This window comes from Vicugna pacos, chromosome 6, assembly GCF_048564905.1.
Source record: "Vicugna pacos chromosome 6, VicPac4, whole genome shotgun sequence".
Lineage (NCBI taxonomy): Eukaryota > Metazoa > Chordata > Mammalia > Artiodactyla > Camelidae > Vicugna > Vicugna pacos.
Window position 1 is genome coordinate 6,530,825 of NC_132992.1, and position 21,733 is coordinate 6,552,557.

The 21,733-nt window shown below is 46.4% G+C and overlaps 1 protein-coding gene across 4 annotated transcripts in view; it reads right to left on the reverse strand.

Moving 5' to 3' along the window:
• Positions 1-21,733, reverse strand: part of TLN2 (talin 2) — a 426,530-nt gene that overhangs the window by 310,653 nt on the left and 94,144 nt on the right. For all 4 annotated transcript variants that reach the window (XM_072962302.1, XM_072962304.1, XM_072962301.1 and 1 more), the window contains one exon: positions 12,926-13,015. The gene's annotated coding sequence lies outside the window, so the exon portion shown is untranslated. The remainder of the gene's footprint in view (positions 1-12,925; positions 13,016-21,733) is intronic.

Sequence of the window (21,733 nt, forward strand, 5' to 3'; positions counted from 1 at the left end):
AGGAATTTCGCAACTGAGAATTTCAAAATTTCTGGAAGCTATGGGGGAAAATGTTTTGGCAAAAAATTATGAAAGCAAAGTCACATCTTGAAGAATTTAATACTTTAAAAACAGAGGATATATCCAGATAGCAGGATTATGAGGGCGACTTTTATTTTTACTGATCTGAATTTTCTAACGTTTCTGTCATAGCATTTACTACTTGTACAGTAAATAAAAGTGGTAAGATGCACCTGAATAACTTAGCTTGCTCATAAAATGACAATGTGGTGGACATTTAGCCACTTACTGAAATATATACATGCACACCAGAAATTGAGGGGGAAACACATTCCCCACCAACATGGCTTCCCTTATCCCCAGTTCTCAGAGGCCCGTAATTTGCTTATTTTCCCTTGGTAAAATGAGGCTTCATCTGCCTTGAAGGGCATTCCTGAACAAGAACACAGGAAACACCCTCCACTGATGACAGAGACACCTCTTTCTAGCAGAAAGGAGAAGTGAGGATCCCACTGTCATAAAGCTCCCAGCACTACAGAGTTAGAGCCAAGGGTGCTAATGAGCTCACAGTGATCCGACAGGCACGTAGAAGTCAGGCAGTCAGCAACCTCGACCCATCTGTTACGAGGCCACTGTTCTCACTGCGTTGTCTTAGACTCTGGATTTGTCTGTGTGGCATCCATACACCACAGGGCCAACTACGTGAACTATGTTCTTGTTTTCTGTATTCTTGATGCTCTGACATGGGGGGCTTTTGAGCCCTGGGGAGAGGCTGCCCATCCCAGGGCCAGCCAATTCTTAGAAGCCAGCCAATCCTGAGTCTATACCCACTATCACCTCCTTTACCCAACACCAAGCCCCTAAATCATCCCAGGGCCAGGCACCAGGCACCTAGAGACCACCCCATGGCCCAAAGCCCACCAGGATTACTCAAACCAGGCTGTTCGCTCTGCCCTGCCCTGCCTTTCCTGTGGCAATCCCAATAAGGACTCTGGCCAAGGCTTTCTCCTCCCTCCTGTCTTCTGCCTCCTGACCACCCTGATGCCTCCTACAAGGCATGGCCCCTCCTCTCAGGAAATTTAAGTAATAAAATCTTCTTTCAGTGGCGCTGACCTCGCCATATTGTCATGACTTCGTAAGCTAGGACCCAGATACAGAACAGCCACCAACCCTGCGCCATGAGAAGATACCCCAGGCGGGAAACTAAAAACCATCACTGAGCCCACGTACGTGCTCGAAGTCACCGAAGAGAGCAATTCCCAGGAGGCCAGAATTACCAACTTGGTTATTAGGTACATCTTGGGTCCTTTCAGTCCTGCCTGAAGGCATGTCCAAACAGCACAGGGATGGGGGTTCCTGAGGCAGACTCAGACGGTCAGATGAGATATGACCTATCAGAGGGAGGGGACCAACCCCTGTACCCTAACAGCCTGGAGAGTGGCTACTATTTCAAGCCAGCACAGAATTCTGAGTCACAAAGGAGAAAAAAGGTAAGATTAGGATACTTACCTACTACTTCTCAAGTGGGAAAGTATACAATGCACTTCAGACGTTTGCCAGAAAACCTTAATAGTCTCACCTGTAACTGGGGGACCCTTCAATTAACTACTGAGATAACTCACTCATTCTGAATTCCCTCTTCCTGGAAGATACCAAAGTAAATGAGGCCCCAGTATCTTTTCAGCATATTACTTTTAATTTGTTCTAGCTCTTCTTCTCAAAATCTTATTCTTCGCATGTCCTGGGCATTCCAGTCCTAGTCCACCAACCTCAGCTCCCCAACCTCCTCCCCATCACGACCACCACCAGACCGCCCCATCACGACCACCACCAGACCTCCCCGTCACAACCACCTCTGGATCTCCCCGTCACGACCACCACCGGACCTCCCCGTCACGACCACCTCCGGACCTCCCCGTCACAACCACCTCCGGACCTCCCCGTCACGACCACCACAAGACCACATTTATCTAGCACTTCTGTGTTAGCCACAGATGACTCAGTGTAAAAAAGTTCATGCATAGCTGGCTAAAGTACGGTAGAAAAGCAAATGACACTCATCAGTATCTTTAAAACATAAGAACACACACGACTCTGAGAAGTTTTTGTTGTTATCAGGGCACAGGATAAGGAATTAAATTATTAGCATTCTTTAGGGGAAGATAGAATGTCTCCAAACCTAGTTTTCCTAAGGCTGCCTATAATTTTTACTCCAATCCAGGCACAAGCATAACCTCTGGGAATATACGGCCAGGCCTATTTATTTGTCCAACCAGCTATCTCTGGGATGTGGTGAAGACCTGCCGTCATCATTCTTCTGATGACATGGACGAATGTGTTCCAAGTCACACAGGGATAACCCCACAAAGAAGTTTAAGCATCACAACTTCCCAGGACAAATCAAAAAACTATTTGAGAAAAAAAATAAAGCCATAAATTTAAAAAAAAACTGAAAAAAAAATAAAGCATTTTAATCTTTGTAAGAATCCTTTTTTTTTAGCAGCATACTCGGTAGGTGAGTCAAGATGTACTGTTATTTATCATAAGTGTTTGTGATCATTTAGTATATTTCATTTTTAAAGGTACATTTATCCCTTTTTAAATTTTTTTTTTCGATTTTACTGTCCCTAAAGTAGATTGCATGTGGTTACTGTGTTTGCTTCTTAATAAAAAGTGGGAACAACAGCTCTAGGGGTCAGCAAGGTCAAACGTTCAATATGAAACAGTTCATCAAGTAGAAGTTGGAGAAGCATTAATGAAGATAATACTGGCCATAATCAAACTGAAAATGTCCAGAGCTCTAAGTAGCACATCCTTCCCACATGGCAGCCTCCTGAGTCTTGAGACTCGAGTCTACAAGGAATCCCATAATCCCATAAAGGTCCAGAAGCTTACATGCCTGGTATGCAAATATCATGCAAGCTGACCAAACCAAAGCAGCTCACTGAGTCTGTGTCAGAAGACAGGAGATCCTCAAGAGAAATCCAGTGGCAGCAGCTTGGACCACTGTCTTTAGCATTTACACAACTATCAAATGTGTACAAAGAAGAAATTTCCCCACATCCTCATCTATCTTTTGTGCTTCTAGATAAATCAGAGGCAGCCAGGCCAGATGCAGTCAAAGGGAACTCACTGTTCACAAGGCTTTTATGCTTCTGTCTCCAGGGTGGACCTTACTCCTGCCACAAGGGCAGAGATGATGCTCTGTTCCTACCCTGAGCAGGTTTTTCCTCCACATGGGCTCTGAGGACATCAGCCCTTCTACCTATATTCAGGAGCACACCCTGCAGAGAACAAGGGTGACTGCTTCAGTCAAGTCCCATGCATAAAAAGCACTTGCAAATCAGACTGCGCTTTAAAGAAGGAGATGATCCTCTTTAAATGCTCACCTTCTCTAGAACCCATGGATTAAATTACACAAGCTCAACACCACATTAACCAAAGGGTCGAAACTGACATCCCCAGTGTTGGGACAAAATGACATCATGTGCTTCCTGATGGGATACAGTGAAAAAGGTGCAAAACGCCATTTTTAGCATTACTGACAAAAATACATCCAATCACGAGGAATCTCCTTGTGAAGGATTATCATACAAATCCAAATTGCTAGAACATAAATGATACTTTTGAAGCGCATAAGCCAATGTCAAAGAAAAAAAAAGGCAGAGGAATTGTTCCCAACCAAAAGGGACAACAGAGACGTGACAACTGAATACGATCTGCATTACGCTGGACTGCATCCTAGGTCGGGGAAGAATTGCTATAAATTATGTTATTGTGTTAAGTGGCAGAACTTGGATATGAACTGTATATTCAACAGTGTAACAGTGAACAGTAATCAATGATATAGGTCCTGTCTTTTACTAATTGAACTGTAGTTACAAAAAGGAATGTCCTTGTTCTTAGGAAAGACATGCTTAAGTATTTAGAGGTCACATGTGTTAACTTTCAAATGGTTTGGATAAAATACGTAATAGAGAACAACAGAGCAAATGTGGCAAAATATTCATAGTTGATGAATTTAGGTTAAGCTATATAGAAGTTCTCTGTATTCTTACTACTTTTCATAATTCTGAGATTATTTTAAAGTCTTTTTAAAACAATACAAACCCAAGTTCAATTTGCAAAGCATTTCCACAGTAACATCTGTTGAATAAGGCAAGGCCCCCACCCCAGAGTAAACCTATCTGTCACCATCTACCCACCCACAGACCCAGGGGCTGTGCCCCTCTTCCACGTCCAAGTCAACTGGACGCCTGTCCAAGCTCAGCCACTCAGATTCATCTCCCAGGAATTAGAAAGTGAGACACTCAGACTGGACCAGGAAGCCATGGGGCGCTGAGCAAAACAGAGGGAAGTTTCAGGTCTGAGGTCTCCATAGCAGTGCAGGCAGAGGGGTGCATCTGGTTTTGATAAGTAGGGGTGTGCGGGCCCCCGTACAGAAATATCCCAGAGCTGCGTCTCTGAGCGCGGACAAGCGTATCGGCGAGTCCTCAGCGTGATCTCCCAGGTACACAGCAAGTGCTCAATAAAGGTTGGCTGCAATCAGCAGCTATACTGAAAGCCCCCCAGACCCCACCCACCTGATTTATTTATTTTTATTGAAGTACAGTCAGTTACAATGTGTCAGTTTCTGGTATACAGCATCATGTCCCAGTCATGCATATATATATATACACACACATATATTTGTTTTCATTTTCTTTTTCATTAAAGAATTACATTTCATTAAAGAATTCAATGTTACAAGATATTGAATATAGTTCCCTACGCTATACAGAAGAAATTTGTTTTTTTATCTATTTTTATACATAGTGGTTAACATTTGCAAGTCTCGAACTCCCAAATTTATCCCTTCTCACCCACCTCATTTTAGCTAGCTCTCCCGGGTCTCTGTTCCTTGGCACAAGGAGCCTTGATAAGAACAGAGTATCAATACAGTGGGATCAAGAGTCACCATGAACTCTGACCCAGCAAGGGAGAACATGGCATGTGGCCACCCCTTCCCCCTCCTCCCCTGCTGCTGCAATGCTAGGAAGGGACAGCTCCTTCTGTTCTCATGTCCACAGCCTTGTATCCAGGAACAAACTGGCTGCCGGGAACGGTGCAGCCTGTGACAGAGACCACTCAGCCTCCACTGGGCATGACACAGTGCGGAAAACAGTGGGAAGGAAAGGACTTGGGCCCTGACCAGTCAGAAAACCTGGGTCCTTGGACCTGTTCCTGCCACTCACCTCCATGCAAACCTGATAAATTACCATCCCCGTCTGACCCTGTGGGTAGACAGAATATTGTACCAACACTGTCTATGACCTAATCTCCAGAACCTGTGTGTATGCTGTATTACATGGCAAGATGGACTTCGCAGTTATTATTCACTTAAGGATCCTGAGATGGGAAGATTTCTCCTGGATTATCCAGATGGACCCCATGGAATCAAAAAAGTCCTTAAAAGCAGAGAACCTTTCTCAGCTGCGGTCAGGAGATAAAATGTAGCTGGATTTGAAGATGGGGGAAACCAGCCAAAGGAGAGCAGGTGACCTCTACAAGCTGGAAGAGGCAAAGAAACGGACTCTCCTCTACAGCTCCCAGAAGGAACAGCCCTTGATCCTAGCCCACTGATCAGACTTCTGCAGAATTCTAAGATAAAATAGACTTACGATGTTGTAAGTCTCTAGGTTGTGGTCATGTGTGACAGCAGCAGCAGAAAGCCAGACCTATTCCCTCAACTGGAAATGAGTAGGTTTTCATCCTTTCTGAGAGGTGGGTTTAATGGAGCCTAGAGTCCTCCTCTGGACCTCCTAGAAACCCCTGGGGCACCTCTGGAAAACCGCTGGCCTTTGACCATTTAAGACCTCTAAAGGTAATTAACTCACAAAACCAATGACCTCCGTGTCAGTCTGAACTTATTTAGTATCATCTGCCCTTGTTGTGTACAATATTTTGCCACCAAGAGTGCTAATCTTTCTTTCTTTCTTTTTTTTTAGTAATACAAGTAAAATGTCTCCCAAGTTACTCAGTAACTGGCAAATACCAGTGGCCCAGAACACTAGTATGCACAGCGCATCCACTTGATCAGTAAATGCTCCCCAGCAACCTCGCCCACCCCAGAGGGCTTTTGCGCTGCCTCTGATCCAGTAGTGAAATCACCTCGGCTGCCTTCCAGATTTCTGAGTCATCCTCACCAGCGCAGGTCCAAGCAGCAGCAGCTGGATTGTGACCTCAAGGCAGCAGAGCCCAAACCCAGCCCTAGATACGCAGCTGCTGCACAAAGATCACCTGCTCCCTCCTCCCACCTCCCTACTTTCCCTAACGTTTCCTTCGTGCAACTGCCCTTCATCTCCCGGGAGCCAGCGTGGCCAGAGGACACGCTGCCAAATGTAATCCATGGGTGCAGGGATGAGCTCCAGCCACGCAGCGGGAGCTAGTTCACGGATGGCCTTTGCTCTCAGGAGGGTGTTTGAGGGTATTTTTTATCACTGAAGTGTTTCCACTAAATAGAACATCTGGGGACAAGAGCTCCCGTCCCAGCTACTCTACAGTCTCGCTGATAAGGCTCATGCCAGGCCCCATGGCTGGTGTCAAGACGGTATGTTTTTAGAGTAAAGCCTATTTGTAGCTTCTGCTTCCTCATCCTACCAACAGCTGGGGAGTGTGTACCCCTGCAACCACAGTTCCAGGGGCAAGAGGTCAAAGCAAACCAAGGCAGACCCTGGAGCAAAGAGCTGTGATTCCTTTTGACGATCTTCATTGCATCCACTCAAAAGTGAAGCCAGCGAGGTGGGATGCCCAGGAGATCCATCCAGAGACAGAGAACATCACTTCTAAAGCAAAGAGCATGTGTCAACCAAGCACTTGTACTGGAAATGGTTGTGGCCCAAGAGAGAGTCTGTTCTGAGCGCCAAGGTGCAGGGATCAGCCAGACAGGGCACCGGCTGCTGCACAGAAGGTAGCAGCCTGTTCTAGGGTGAGCAGGTCAGCAAAGCTCACCACACAGGGAATTTTATCAGCCTTTTATCATCTTGTTATCAGCCACTCCTGTTAAATACAAGATCTGCCACAGATGCCTGCCAAATGACAGAGGGACCAGGACTCTGCCTCGCAGAAATGTGCTTCTGGAATGTCACAGTAATTCTGGGTGCTCGGGAGACCCCGGCCACAGACAGCCCAGCACGGCCACAGTACATATGCCAAGGAGCTTCCCTCAGAGCCAGAACAGAGGAAGGGAACTGACCTCCAGCCTGATCCATATCTTCCCTCTCTCCTGGGTTTTAACACACGCTCCTGAGCCTCCCCCAGCACTCAGCACCACTGGGTATAAACAAGGACAGGAGGGATGCAGAGAAAAGGAGCCCTCAGAGAGGACCAGGCAAGTCCAGAGCGGCAGTACGATGGGGCCTCAAAGGCTGCAACACAGAATCAGAAAGGACATCCTGGCAACCCCTAGACGTCAGAGACTTTTTTGAAGCCCTATTAACGTTCAGACCTGGCATGGCCATATTTTTTTGGAGCCCTCTATATATTTAGCTTTCAAAATGACAAAAATGTTCAAGATTAATAACTGTGCTAGTGAGGGCCCTGCCACGATTGTTGGGAACCTAAATCATATCATCATTTGAAAGGTGAATGTTTAAAGATGCATATCTTTTGACCTTGAAATTCTACAGAAATGCCCACATGGTCCACAAAGAACTAACACAAAAATGCTCATTGTAGTATTATCCCCCCGCAAAAAGAGGTGGGAAGAGGGAGGGTAACTATTTACAGCAGCCAAGACATGGGAACAACCTATGACGACAGATGACTGGATAAAGAAGTTGTGGTGTACATATATGTATACAATGGAATACTACTCAGCCATAAAAAGAATGAAATAATGCCATTTGCAGCAATGTGGATGGACTTGGAGAGTATCACTGTAAGTGAAGTAAGCCAGAAATAGAAAGAAAATGAACATATGATATCACTCGTATATGAGATCTGAAAGAAAAAAAAAAAAACACATGAACTTATTTACCAAACAGAAGTAGACTCAACAGACAGAAAATAAACTTGTGGTTACCATGAGGGAAAGGGAGTTGGAAGAGATAAACTGGGAGTTTGAGATTTGCAGATACTGACTACTATATATAAAATAGATAAACAAGAAGTTTCTTCCATATAGCACAGGGAATTATATTCAATATCTTGTAGTAACCTGTAATGAAAAAGAGTACGAAAACAAATATATGTATGTCTATGTATGACTGAAACATGATGCTATATACCAGAAATTGACATAACACTGTAAACTGATTATACTTCAATTAAAAAAATTTTTTTAAACAGAAGCCCAGCCAGCAACAGGAGAATGAAAGTTTATATAATTTATCTTTTTATGTAAAAAATAAGGTATAATAACTAACATAAAGAAATATGTAAAAAATAATGTATAATAATTAACATAAGGAAATACTATGCAGTCTTTCAATATGGGACAAAATTTTTTTAGCACAGAATCAATGTTCATGATATGAGTTTTTAAAATACATGACACAAAACTTTATTATACTACTTTAGTTTTGGTTTTAAAAAACATGCTTTCTTGCAGAAAAGGTCATGAGGCACTAATATCACCTTGAAAATATTTTTCTCTCTCACAAAAAGCAAACGGTATCAACAGTATCCTTCACTGTTCTTGAACCAGTAAAGAGTTCTGTCTGCCGAAAGGGAGAACGTGTGAAAACTGGCAAATTCTCAGTCATTCCTGTAATTTGACATCATGCTTTTTAGGTTTCTCTTTTTCAATAAAGAGAAACATGCCTCTGAGGGTCCCACATAAGGAAAAGAATTGTGAGTGGATGGCACCATGGACCCACTATTTCAGACAAGGTAGTAAAGTGGATCAGAACATCCCAGTGAGCTGGATAGGGGTACCTACGGGCACTCAACTGTGGGCTACAGGCAAAATCTTTCTGTGCCTCCAACCCCATGTGCCCTGTGAGTCATGCTGGCTCTAGGGCTGGGATGTTCTGAATGATGGATTCTGATGGAATCCTGCCTGGAGGCAGAGGCAGGAAGCAAGGATGGCAAAAGGGGAAGTATCTGAATACTGTTTATCATTGCCTTTGAAGCAGGGAGGGGCCTATATTTCTGTCCACCAGCATTCTAAAATTTGCTACATTGAGTTTTTGTTTTTCTTTAAGTACATCTGGTACCAAGAGGGGCAACCTATACCAAGAAATAGAGGCCAAAAAGACACCTTGACTTGGGTTACCAATGGGAGGAGTGTCATCATGGGGGAAGCTGCTCTCTCATTACAAAGCTTTCCTTTCTCTTTAATACCAACGGGTTGTCAATTATTTTTCTACCTTTGTAAAGTAAAAATCCATCTCAAAAAAATATTAACAAATTCTGTTACAGCAAAGACTATGCTTTTTTTTTTTTCCATCTAATTCCCTCCGCCCCATCTGCTCTCTCCCATGACTGAAAACAACTGAAGACCCCAGAGAGGAAGACTTCTGAAGTCCACAAAAGACAAGAAAATGCCTATTGTTGTGTTCACCTGTGAAGGCTTCTAATGGCCAGAGGCCCATTTGACCACTGTCACCACCACCCTGCTTGCTCAGGGATTAATCAGCAGTGCTTGTTAAGTCATGGCTCTTCACATACACTGTTAACCAAAGGGAAGAAGGAAATGACACTGTTGGGTTCATTTAACAAACGTCTGTGGAGCCCCAGGCTGAGCGCCGGGCCCTGGGACACAGGACGGATGAAGTATGATCTCTGACCTCAACGGGCTCATTTCTAGAGATAAAAAAATCGGCTTCAGACCCGGGCGAAGAGCTCAACTACAGGGAATGCAGCCAGACACGGGTGGAAAGGACACTCCAGCCAGTCCCTGAAGAACGAGTGGCCAGGATGAGGACACACTGCTTGAAGAACATCATATCTAAAACAATTCTCTCTGCCAAGGAATTCCTTTCTTGCACCATTGAGAACACAGGCCCAGAAAGCAGACCTACTAGACACTGATGCCTGCAAGAGAAACTGAGGCCCAGGTGGACGTACATGAGCACAAGGTTACCCACTGCAGAGCTGGAGCTGAGTCCAGCTCCCACTAGCTCCGGACCCTTGACTCGGATGCAGAAGCCTAAAGAAGTGCAAAGGAGCTGGTCTTCTCACTTCTCAAGATTCAATTCCACACTTTCATAGGTGGGCCCACCCTACCACTCTGAGACAGGAGGGAAGAGGGCAGGGCACAGCCATTAAAGGAATGACACAGCAAATTAGCACCAAGATGGCAAAGAATTCAACTCCCAATTGACCTTGCGGCCCAAGATGGTGGGAGATCTGACTCCCAGTAGACCTTGAGCTTATTATACACTCATTATAATACATTAGCATGATAAATGGCCCCCCCACAGGCGCCATGACAGTTCCGATGCTGACCATAAAAGGTCAAAGAGTGGGCGGTGGCCCAATTCCTCAGAATCCCAGCCCCTTCCCCAAAGCAGCTGGAATAATCCTCCCACTTTTTAGTATGTGAAGTTATCGAGCCCATAAAAACCAACAATCCCCACACATCATGGCTGTTCTCCTTTCTGAGATAACGGACCGCACTCTATCTACAGAGTGTGTAACTACTACTTTAAACTCAACACCCACCCCCATACTTCATGGCCTCTCTGGCCTTCATAGATGGCCTACATTCGGTCTATGGAGTGTGCATCTCTCTGAATAAATCTACTTTTATTCTACTACGGCCAAGGACTCTTACTTGGCGGGGCACATCCCAGGCACTCACCTGAGACCTAGGACACAGCCATCCTCTCACGCCCCATTTTCCTGTATCATCTTCAGCAGTGCAGTGTGGGCATGGACGTAGTGACACAGAGTTAGCAACATAAGCCTAATAGCACAGTTCCCGCGTCGCCTAAAACATGAGCTTCAAAGTGCATCCCTTGCCTCGGAAGCCTAATTATGTGGGTTCAGCTGAATTCTGCATTTGGTGAGTGGTTACCATATACACAAACTCAGCAGAGACACGAGCCAAAATCAAGGAACCTAATTCAACACTTAAAACCCATTAAGCTCTAGAATTGTGTACCTGATACAGAATAGACAAAATAACCCTGAGCAGAATAAGGTTATTCGGAAGTGGTCAGATACAGGAATCCCACAAAGTGGCCAGCGAATGGTCTTCAAAAAACAATGGACCAACCTGGCCCCTCAACTTCTCCCTCTAGCTGTGAGTCATCCAGGACTAAGCTGTAGCCCTGACTCTCGGGACCACTGGCAGCGAACACTGTGCCCCTAGACACCCCACGCAAGTTCCTTCATCCCCCCACCTCAATCCTGTCCTCTGTAAAATGGTGACTACCTGCCTCATAAGCTGTTGGGAGGGGTAAGGCCCAAGACCCCGTGCCAAGCACTTAGCCCAATACCTAATGTGTCGTAAGTACTTCATAAATGGCCATTAGGACTATTAACTACTCAAGTGGAGAATCAATCTGGCTCCTCTTTAAACGGCCGACGCGCCTTTGCAAGGTTTGACTGCAGCAGGGAAGCGGTGCGGAGCCTGCAACAACACACTGGCATCTCGGGAGAACAGCCCCCAGGATCGATTCACCAATGGACTCAAGACGCCCCCTTTGGCAGCAGCGCCCTGACCCCCTCCTGCCAGCCCCTCAAACCCTCGCTCTGCCTGCTCTGGGGTTTCCATGATCAGTTCTCAGCTTCCAACATAGTCATCTTGTCTTTCTTCTCAACAACCCACAGAAGTTCCACATTAGCCGCTGATACAACCTGCTCTTAAAAACAAGAAACTGCCTCAGTTCGCTCAGAAACGCCGACTTCAGAGTAGGCACACTGCGGACACCTCATGGGAGCCCACCTCCAGCGTCTGAGAAACACAGTACTTCAGGGAGCATTTCACTGACAAAACCACAACCCACAGTAACAAGGGACGTGGCCATGGACAGGGGACGGTAACAGGCTCCCGTACTTGCCAGTCAGGATCCTCTCTCAGACCACTCGGTCTCAAGCAGCTGAAGGAGACGAACCAGACAAACTCCCACCAGGTCTCTGGGGTTTCACAGACACACGCCTCAGGCAGTTCACCAAGAGTCAGACTCAGGGACAAGTGTCAGGGGCATCCGGAACCTTCGACCTTACTTCTCCAAGTGCAATTACAAACCAGCTGCGGCAGCAACACCCGGAGCTTGCCAGACATGCAGGCTCGCAGGCCCCACCCAGATCAGCCCCATCGGGGTCTGCATTTTAACTAGATCCTCCAGAACGAAGCAGCCTACCCAGGTCAGACCGGATCACTTCCTTAGCTTTTCACTTGGTGTTGTCCTTTCTTCACGTAAGTTTCATGGCCGCACAGACAGTGCCTACCGTGGCCACCTGCACATAGTAGATGATCAATATGTGTTGAATGAATGAACAGATGAATGGGTGGTCCAAGTGACTCAAGAGACCTCTCCTGTTTTAAGTGCAAAGAAAGATGCAAGCAACGGTCAGAGAGAGAAAGAGCTAGAAAGCACACCTGGAGGCGGGAGAGGCATCTCTAAAAGAGGTTGGCATCAGCGGCTGCACCAGGCTAAGAGGTGATGGATGAGGAGGAACTGCCGGGGAAGAGGATTTAAGCCATGAGAAACCGCACCTGCACATGCCACCATCAAGAATCTCTGCCTGCAGGCCGGTGAGGATAATAGACCATCAGCTCTGGGGAGGCGGACACAGAAGGCCTCACGACCGTCCGACCGTCAGGGACAGAAAGGCTGTGTCTAGAGTCACAGCCGCCAACTCCATGGCTCCTGGAGCTGGCTGTGCAGGAGGAGGGCTGCAGAGGGAGGCAGTCCATCAGTGAGACTGTTTCCTGGCCACCACCCCTCTGGCCCTCAGATTCCAAAGTAGAAAAAACACAGAGGTTACTCACTGTTTTCAACAAGTCGATCCAGGAACTTGCCAGCAGCCGAGCATCCGAGGGTCCGGGAGCCCAGTCCAGATGTTACCCTGCAGCAGCGCGCTGGCAAAGAAGAGACCAATGACACGCGTGAGTGCGGGCGGCCGCGTTAGTGGGTAAGCAGCGTTCTCCAAACATCGAATGACACGGATGGGGCTCAGATTAGAAAGAGAGCAGAAAAGGAAAACGCCACGCGGAGCCAGTGGTTTCAGAGCCCTGTGCAGTGACACAGCTGGCAACTCTGCTGCCCTCCATCACACGAGAGGCACCATCCACCACCAGCAGCTCCAGAGCAGCCTCTCTGCAAATCCCTCAACGTGGAGTCCAGACCTAGGGCTGCAAAGGGTCCTTGGAGATAATCAGGCAACGTCTCTCTTTACAGATGAGAGAAGCCAAGACTTAGGAAAAGACAGGCCTTGTCCAAAATCAGCAGCCTGAAATGGCAAGGCCAGGAAGCGAATCGCAGGCTCACAACTATAATAAGCTGACGTTTACCTGTAAATTACCTTCCTTCATGAAACTGAGTTTCTAAATAAATGCTATTCTTATTCGTCCTGGCTCTTAACAAAGGAGAAGAGACCAAGCAGCCTGCAGTTCCAGATCTTAACCATTCCTCTAGTTCTCTCTCCTTAATCCCCAAAGACTTCCAACAGCCAAACTGAAACTCCTGGTTTTCTTCAAAAACAAAATAAAAAAAGAGAGAAAAAGAAAAAAGAACCCAGAACCGTTCATATTTGAGTACAAGAAGAAAAGTCTAAAAACTCTAGACAAAAACCTCAAGGCCCAGAAATTCTGAATGTACGAAATAGAAACAGCACAGAAAAAAACGAAAGCTCCTTTTCCATATTTCAGGTTTATAGACCTGAGAGACCAGAACCCTCCAGGGAAATGCCTGGAGACCATAAACAGTGGTATATTCCGCAGGTGAGGGGGCCGAGATTGTTGTCAACAGTCATTTTGCTGAAATGAAATGGATGATCAAAATGCTGCATCTCTGGAAAATGAGTCTTCTGCTTATGTTTTTTTTAAAATTCATCTTCATCTAATTACATATTTAAGCCATAATCATGCAAACAGTCACCTCTCCCCCTGGGGCTCTAGCTCCATTTGACCATGAGCAGATCACACCTAACCCAGGGGATCTTCCATCAGCTCATCCGTGAAAGAGAAGGAACGGGATGAGACTCACGTGTCCTTCAGTGAGTGTATTCTGAAATTCCCGCACATTGTTGGAACAAGCTGGAAGTACCTCCCACCGAGTCAGCTTACACAAAGCATAATTACTCACCTACTTCGAAGAACTGAATGTCAGTCATTATAAATTTAAACTGCCATCTCTCTGAGGAAGTAACTACAAATTTGGTGTAATAGTCATATTCTGTTTCTAGGGAGTTCACGTCAGCAGTGACAAATCTGCCCCCACCCGCACTAAATGGGTATTTGGGTCTGTTTCCCCAAAGGTCCATTATTATTTATAAGGCGAAAGTTAGGGTTTCTTTCGCATTAAGTGGAATTTAGCAAGTGAGGTCATTTGTTTTGAAACTACAGCAACCCTTCCAGTCCCCCTGCCCCCATTTTAGCATTTTAGTTACTCTGGGTCAAGAGTAAAAGATGCCTGATTTCAGAGAAAATGCAAAGCCTGGTAGGCCACCCACAGAACGGTTAAGGACCCCCCCCCCACATAGTCCAAGGCACAACCGACTACCAGGTCCCTTTCCACACTCACAGGTAAGAAGTCAGGGCAGACTCACACAAGCAGACTCGTAAACGTTTCAAGCCACCTTCAGTAGTCCCAGGACTCATTTTCAAAAATAAAAAACCAAAAAAGATAACCTAACATAATGGCTACATTACTCCTTATCCTTATGGGTGAGAGGATCCATAAACTCCTCTAGAAACATGTGGACCCTTTCACCCAAAAGGGGAACATGCAGGATTCAGTTTCAAAGGGTTCCCGAGTCCCCTGAAGTTTCTCTCTGTACCTCTGGTTAAGGACCTTGGTTTTATGCATATGAGGAGTCCCTTTGTATATTTCTCTCTGAACATTCCACAAGTCCTTGGTAAACAGGGCTTTGAGTGGCAACTCCATTTACCATGTGACACACGAGGGCAGGGACCGGCGAGAAAACTGGCCTCGTGGAGCATTTATGGCGGAAGGGGATGACTCTGCAGCCGGCAATGCTGACAACTGTTCCAGAGTCCTAGGCTTCGCCTGGGATCCTTTGCCAAACAGTTTCAACAGGGACTTTCCCAAAGCTATGTTTGTGCTTGGGACTCAGTTTTTCAAAACTGAAAAAAAGTATCAACAAACATCTGCATGGTTTAGAAATGCATACAAAAGTAATGAGAAAAGGATTGGTTAAAATGAAAAATTAAGATGCTTATTACGACTCTGAGACGACAGGGAGGCTTCCAAGATATTCATGGCATTGATTTCTTAACCTGGTTGTTGGTTTCATAGATGTTCCAACAATTCCTATACATTTAATATACTCTTCCATATGCATGTCACAGAGGAAAGCAGTTTTCCTCACAAAGAGATTCATTTCCACGACAAGGACCTCCAGGAGTCTCATCTCAGCCACAGCTGGAGACGCAGCAATAAAACTGTGAATCCAGCCCAGTGCTTGTCTGAGGGTGGGGCCCGCCGGGGGACAGTTACCAGCTCTGGCCCCCCAGGCAACGTCTATAAATACATCTTCTTTTTTACAAGGCCACGCCCTGGGGCAGTCCTGTGCTCTGGGCTGAGGCCACGCTGACCTCCCAGGCTGCCCGTCACTCTGGGAAAAGCTGGTGTTGGGTTTCTGCGAACCCATTGGTCCTTCCACTTTTCGGCTCTGCAGGCCTGTTTCCTGGGCACAGTCTGTTACCATGTACCATCTTAGTGAGTCTTCCTGAGCAGCTGAGGAAAAAGCGAAGCCAAGACACTTGTGCAGAACTTGGAGGAACGTCTGGCCACTTCCTTCCTCTGCTGGGTACAGAGGCCGGGCTTCCTTACATTTCTCCTTCACGTGCCTCATCTTTACTCTACCTTCCTTGTGAGGATTCTCCTCTTTCAGTGAGTGGTCCAGACACCCCTGGTCAGAAAAGTAGGTGGATGGTATATGGAGACACGACCAGTGTGTCTCAATTCCTAGCCCTTCCCACACACTCACCAATATTATCTTGACCAAATAAGGAAAGTATGCACCTTTCCTAATAAATTCTGCAAGAGCATGCCTTTCTAAAAAGACCCTTTGGGGGGTAATGTTACTAGCAGACAAAACTATCATTTTTAGTTACAACCACCCAACACTGACACCATGACACTAGACAACATTTTAACCCAGTTTTGGATAGTCAGCACCCAATAGTGTGTGCAGGACAGACACACAGCGCAAAGTGCCTAAAAAGGGAAATACCGTAGCCCCTCACCTCCTCCTGGGTCTCTTCCACTCCCCTCCTAGCCCAAGTCTGCAGTTTGAAAAAGCAAAGCAAAAGCCAAATTAAAAATACAAACGTATTCTCTTGTATGTCACCTTCAAAAGTAGAACATCCCATTGCATTCTGCCCTCTCTCCGGAGCTCAAGGTGGGCGTGGGTTCCTCTGTGTGTGTGTGTGTGTGCGCGCGCGTGAGTGTGAGTGTGAGAGAGAGAATGCACACAAGCGCACACATGCACGCAAGCCCACCATTCCTGACTGACTCAAAACAACAGCTTACAGGGACACCATCGCTGAGAGTTCAGGAAAAGTAAAGGCCAGCCAATTCCAGAAAGACAAAGGGTTTCCGCAGCTAACATGGGAACAGAATGATCTCATGCCCCTTTCCTACTGAGTCTGTGCCTAAGTGGGATCCTTCTCCAAGTTCAAGTGCTAGCTTACAGGCGCAGTCACTGTTTCCACCCTAGGGGACCCACGCGGGAGGATGGCCAAGCCAGGAAACAGATTCCAGAGGTAGCGTTTTGATGTTTAACCCAGACAACCCGCAGACAGGGGCTCCCCAGCCAAGGAGGGGGCTGGAACTCTCCGGGAGGTGTGAGACCTTATCCTCAGGGCCTTAGTCAATACATCCAACAGCTAGCTCCTTTAAATCAAGGGCCTGGGCCAGGGATGAAAGCAGACCCTCTGATAAAAGGCCTGCACCTCTGGGGCACTCGGCTGGTGCTAAACTTTCAATTCTCAAGATTCTCTCACACCTCGGAGAACACAGGCAGGAAAAGGCTACAGCGTGCTTCTCCCCCATTATCATACCTGCGCCCGGGCGACAGGCGTGGCCTGCAGACTAAAGGGGTGGGTGGGAGGCTTGGGTGTGCTCCAGATTTACACACGCCAAGGCACTGTGCTCAACTCTGGGAGAGGAAAGGAAGTTGGTACCTTTGAACATCAAGAAGTTTTGCACACCCCCTCCGCCCCCTCAACATACACAATAGTAGTTCTACTTCTTGTATCCTTGGAGGGAGGACATGAAGACATAAATGCTCTTAAATCAATGTTTAATTCATCCCAATAGCCCCTACATACATTTTTTAAACAGCAGAAAATAATTCCAGGGCATTATTAATTTATTCTATAGGCAAATACTTGACCCATACAGAATAAAAATCCCTTGAATAATTTCCACAACACAATGAAATAGCCTGTGTTCTGCCCCAAATTGGTGCTGCAGTGGGAGTTAGAGGGGGTAAAAACAAAAAAAAAAAAGACCCCCAAATATGTGCCATACTTAGGCGCTATGCTGTTTGGAAGAAACTAGAGGTCACATGTGAAGGTAGGAAGTATTTTTGAAATAAGCCATCCCCAAACGGCTGCCCGCAGCTGGGCAGTCTCCCCCAGCGCCCCAGTATAGCCTTCCTGCAATTCCCTTTGCAGGGACCCCGCCATCACACTGCTCACACGGTTCCAAATCATCTCTCCTCCCATCCGTCTCAACCTGGAGCTCCTTGAGGGCACAGACTGTCCCCTCCTGCTGGCACCCCAGCACCTTGCACAGAGCACCCAGTGGATTAATTGTAAGGAAAGGGCGAGGAGAGGGAGAAAGATGGTGTTTCATGGAGGAATATGCAAGTAACTTAGATGAACAGTAACAGAGTGTGAGGAGGAGGAAGGGGCTGAGTGGACCTTTCCCCTTGAGTCCAGTATCACTCAGTCATTTCATATTCAAGCTTGAAAACTCAGGACTGGAATAAAGATACAAGGAAAGATTCGACAGTCTTCCCAGAGGCCCAGCCCACGTGAGCAGCCTGGCTTCCCCATCAATCAGTCTGACAGCAGCAGAAAGATGGAATTAGACTCCAAGGTGCTCCCAGTCCTCTTCCTTGTGCCTGCCTGCCTGCCTGCTTACACTGCTGTCTTCTCTACCTCCTTTCTCCCCTGTGCTTTCAGTTCACTGCTTTTGGGGTGCAGCTCAAATCTCTCACCTTGGGACGAGGCCCTGCACATTCAGACCTCCTCTGACTCAGCCCCCTGCCCACAGTGACACCTCCAAAACCAGAACCACAAACCAGTTCCAAGAGCACGTCTGTTGTCTGGGATTCTCTCCACACCCCACCACATCCTGCCTCCTACTCACCCACTTTGGGGTCTGTTCCCAAGCCATTCCTTCCAGGAAAGCCCAACCCCCTCATCTGATATAAATCTACCTTCTCCCAGAACCCAGATCACACGCCCCGAAGCCTCCAGGACAACCCCTCTGAACCTCCCAATCAAAATGAGCCTTTCCTTCCCCTACGAGCCAGAGGCTTCTGCCCTCTGTGAAAAACCTCATACCCAGAGTTAGCTTCCGAGTGCCCTTCCCACTCCCTCGACTGAGTTCCTGGCAGGCAAGAATGCATCACCTCTATCTCAGCACCCTATACAGCAAACGGTGAAGACTCCTAGCAAACAGCCAAGACTCAGATAACTATGAAATGCCTATGCCTAGTGCCTCATGGGTGCTTGTGGGTCTCAGGATGCCAATTCTAGAATCAAACCAAGCACACCAAGAGCCTGAATAAGGGTTTCTGAGATGTGGTTGTTTTGTTCGTTTGGGCACACTCCAGTAACCTGAGTACTCAAATCCATTAGCCTATACGTTCAGGCTCTATTTCCCAAGGGCCGAACAACTAGACTTTCGCAGCCAACTCGGTGATCCTCTGGGGTCTAGTCAAAGAGCCTGCGACTTCAAAACGCACAGGTACAGTTTTCTTTACAAAGGACACAGCTTCTCAATAAGTAGCATTATTTAAAGAACTGAATTCATAAACTCACTCTCAAGGCATAGATTTCTTTTGAGACAGATCAAACCCACACGCTTTTTCTTCTGATTCATGGCATGTGTCATTTGGGTCTAGAATTCAGACAGTTCCCTAGGTCAGAAAATGCATTTGCTTGTGAGCAGATAGACATGGCAATGTTCTTAATGCTGATCTCAGATGAGAAGTCTGCTTACATGCTCCAAATAAAATAAGGAAGCAATATTTGACCCCGTTCGAGAAGCCTCTGGAATCTTTTTTTTCCCCTGAACACAAATGTTTCTCATTTGGTCCAAGCTCTGTTTCAATTACACGCCAAGAAAAGACAAAGAAAAGCCCCACTGCTACCCACTCCTGCTTTCATGAAACCATTATAAATTATCTCTATGACATCGTATAAGGTGATGCTGACCAATGGTTACAGGAGCTGTTTCCTCAAGAACTGCTTTGCTCATAGGTGTTCTTCTGCTCGTCTGCCAGGCAGTGGCCTTTCTCCTCTCCAGAAAACAGCACAGAGACGTGGGTTCCATCTCAAGCCTTTAACATTAGTTTCTTAAGGACCATCACGAACATCAACATTAAAAAAAAAAAACTTCTATACAACATTAAGTAATTTCAGAAATAAAAACTGAATGAATAGAGTGTCTTAATAGTCCCACTTCTTCCCAGCCAGGTCAACCGCAGCTTTAAGACGGAGGTCAGTAGCTCTAACTTTCACATGGAGCCCACAGGCCCAACCCCCTTGTCGTCAGTCAGGTAGAGGCATTTCCAAGAAATTTTTAAATCAGCCAGCTATCTCCCTTGGCACATTTCTTAGATTCAGCAAGCTCTTAAGTAAACTGTTAAACTCTGAGGGTCCCACTACAGCACTAGACCCAACCTCTTTTTCATTTTGGTGACAGGCTCACACTGCAGAACGGAAGCCAAAGCTTTCCCGTTTAAACCAAAAGGAAGGAAGGAAAACATGAAGTACCTGAAACCTTTACTATGATTGTCTGTTCTGCCCAAGGTCCTCTCTGGTGATTAGTATGAACCTACCCAAGATTGTACACCAAAGGTCTATCTCTTCTGTTCCAGCCAGAAATGTTAGATGTAGAAAGAACTTTCAAGATCCCTGGCTCCGTGGATCATCAAACTCTCCTGCTAGAATTTCACCAGACAGAAGAGGGTGGAGCACCAGCACTGGGAAGCCATTCACAGCAAGTATGTGGTTCCATTCATTTCATTCATCAAGTTCTGTATTCTAGCTCCAATTCTTATCATGCAGACTTTTCATTTATTCAATATGTGCATGCTTACTTTCATACTGAAATAATCTTCTATCTTCCAGATTCCCTGACTAGAATAAAAGCTCCAATGAGAGTTTTAGATTTATCCTGTGGTTTCATATACCCAGGCCAGGTTCGCCACTCAGCATGTCACCCCATCCAGGAAGCAGAAATCTTGGCTCTGCCCTTCATCCTGCAGACAAGGAACCAACTATCTGAATATTTGGTGACTTGATGAAGGCAGTTGGAGGCAAGCCCACGTACAGAACGAGGTCTCCAGCCTCTCAGTCTGGGGCTCTTTACACCTTTGTATCTATCAATTCATATCCACCCAAAGCTATTCCTTAATTCATAAGGTCATGGTCCAGTTTAAAATCTGCCCATACCTCTGCTCTATATTCGAGCAGGTTTTTAAGTTGATGAGTGTTCTTTTCTGAGCTTACCCCAAAGTTCACAAAACAGGAGCCTGATTGTTCATCGGTTTCAGATTGCCAAAATGTCCTTGGACTTTGGAACACTCTGACCGCTCACGGTGCCTATGTTCTCCCCATTGACACCCATTGGCTAAAATTCCAGCTACAAGCTGCTTAGCGGAGACAAGTCATCAGCGTTCAAAATCTAGAAAGAAAACCGCAGCAAATCTACTCATGGGGAAGTGCCACCCCAAACACGATGCAATGCAGTTTAGAACTATGCTCAACACTTTCCCACAAACGGTCTTTGAGCCAGTGTTACCTACTGTAAGAGCTGTAGCAAACACCTTTGTAGCTGTGTATTTCACATGTCAAAGCAAAAGGGGAAAAGGGCCATGCCAATATAAAAGCTGTATCCGTGAACTCTAAGGGACATCATTTACCTTTAAAGCAGTGGTTCTCAATAGGGGGCAGTTTCCCCTCCTCGGAGGACGTTTGGGGATATCTGGAGACGCTTCTGACTGTCACAATTGAAGTGGGCAGAGATGGTGCTACTACAACCTAGTGGGTAGAGGCCAGGGATGGGGCTAGACATCCTATGATGCACAGGACAGCCACCACACAGAGACTCACCCAGCCCAAAATGTGAATGGTGCCAGAGTTGAGTACACATACCTAAGACACAGGAAGAACACTGGGGCAAAGTCATGAGTCCTGATTCTTCCCCAGTGGGCTCCCTGGCCTGGAGGCTGGCCTATTTCAGAGATTTCTGCAATCTCAACACTGAATTCCAACATCATTTCTGAAAGCCTTTCAGCATGCCAGCTGTCCAAGCCTGGAGCTACTGTCTCTCATCCTAATGCCTTGATCAGGGGTCCTTCCCACCAGTCT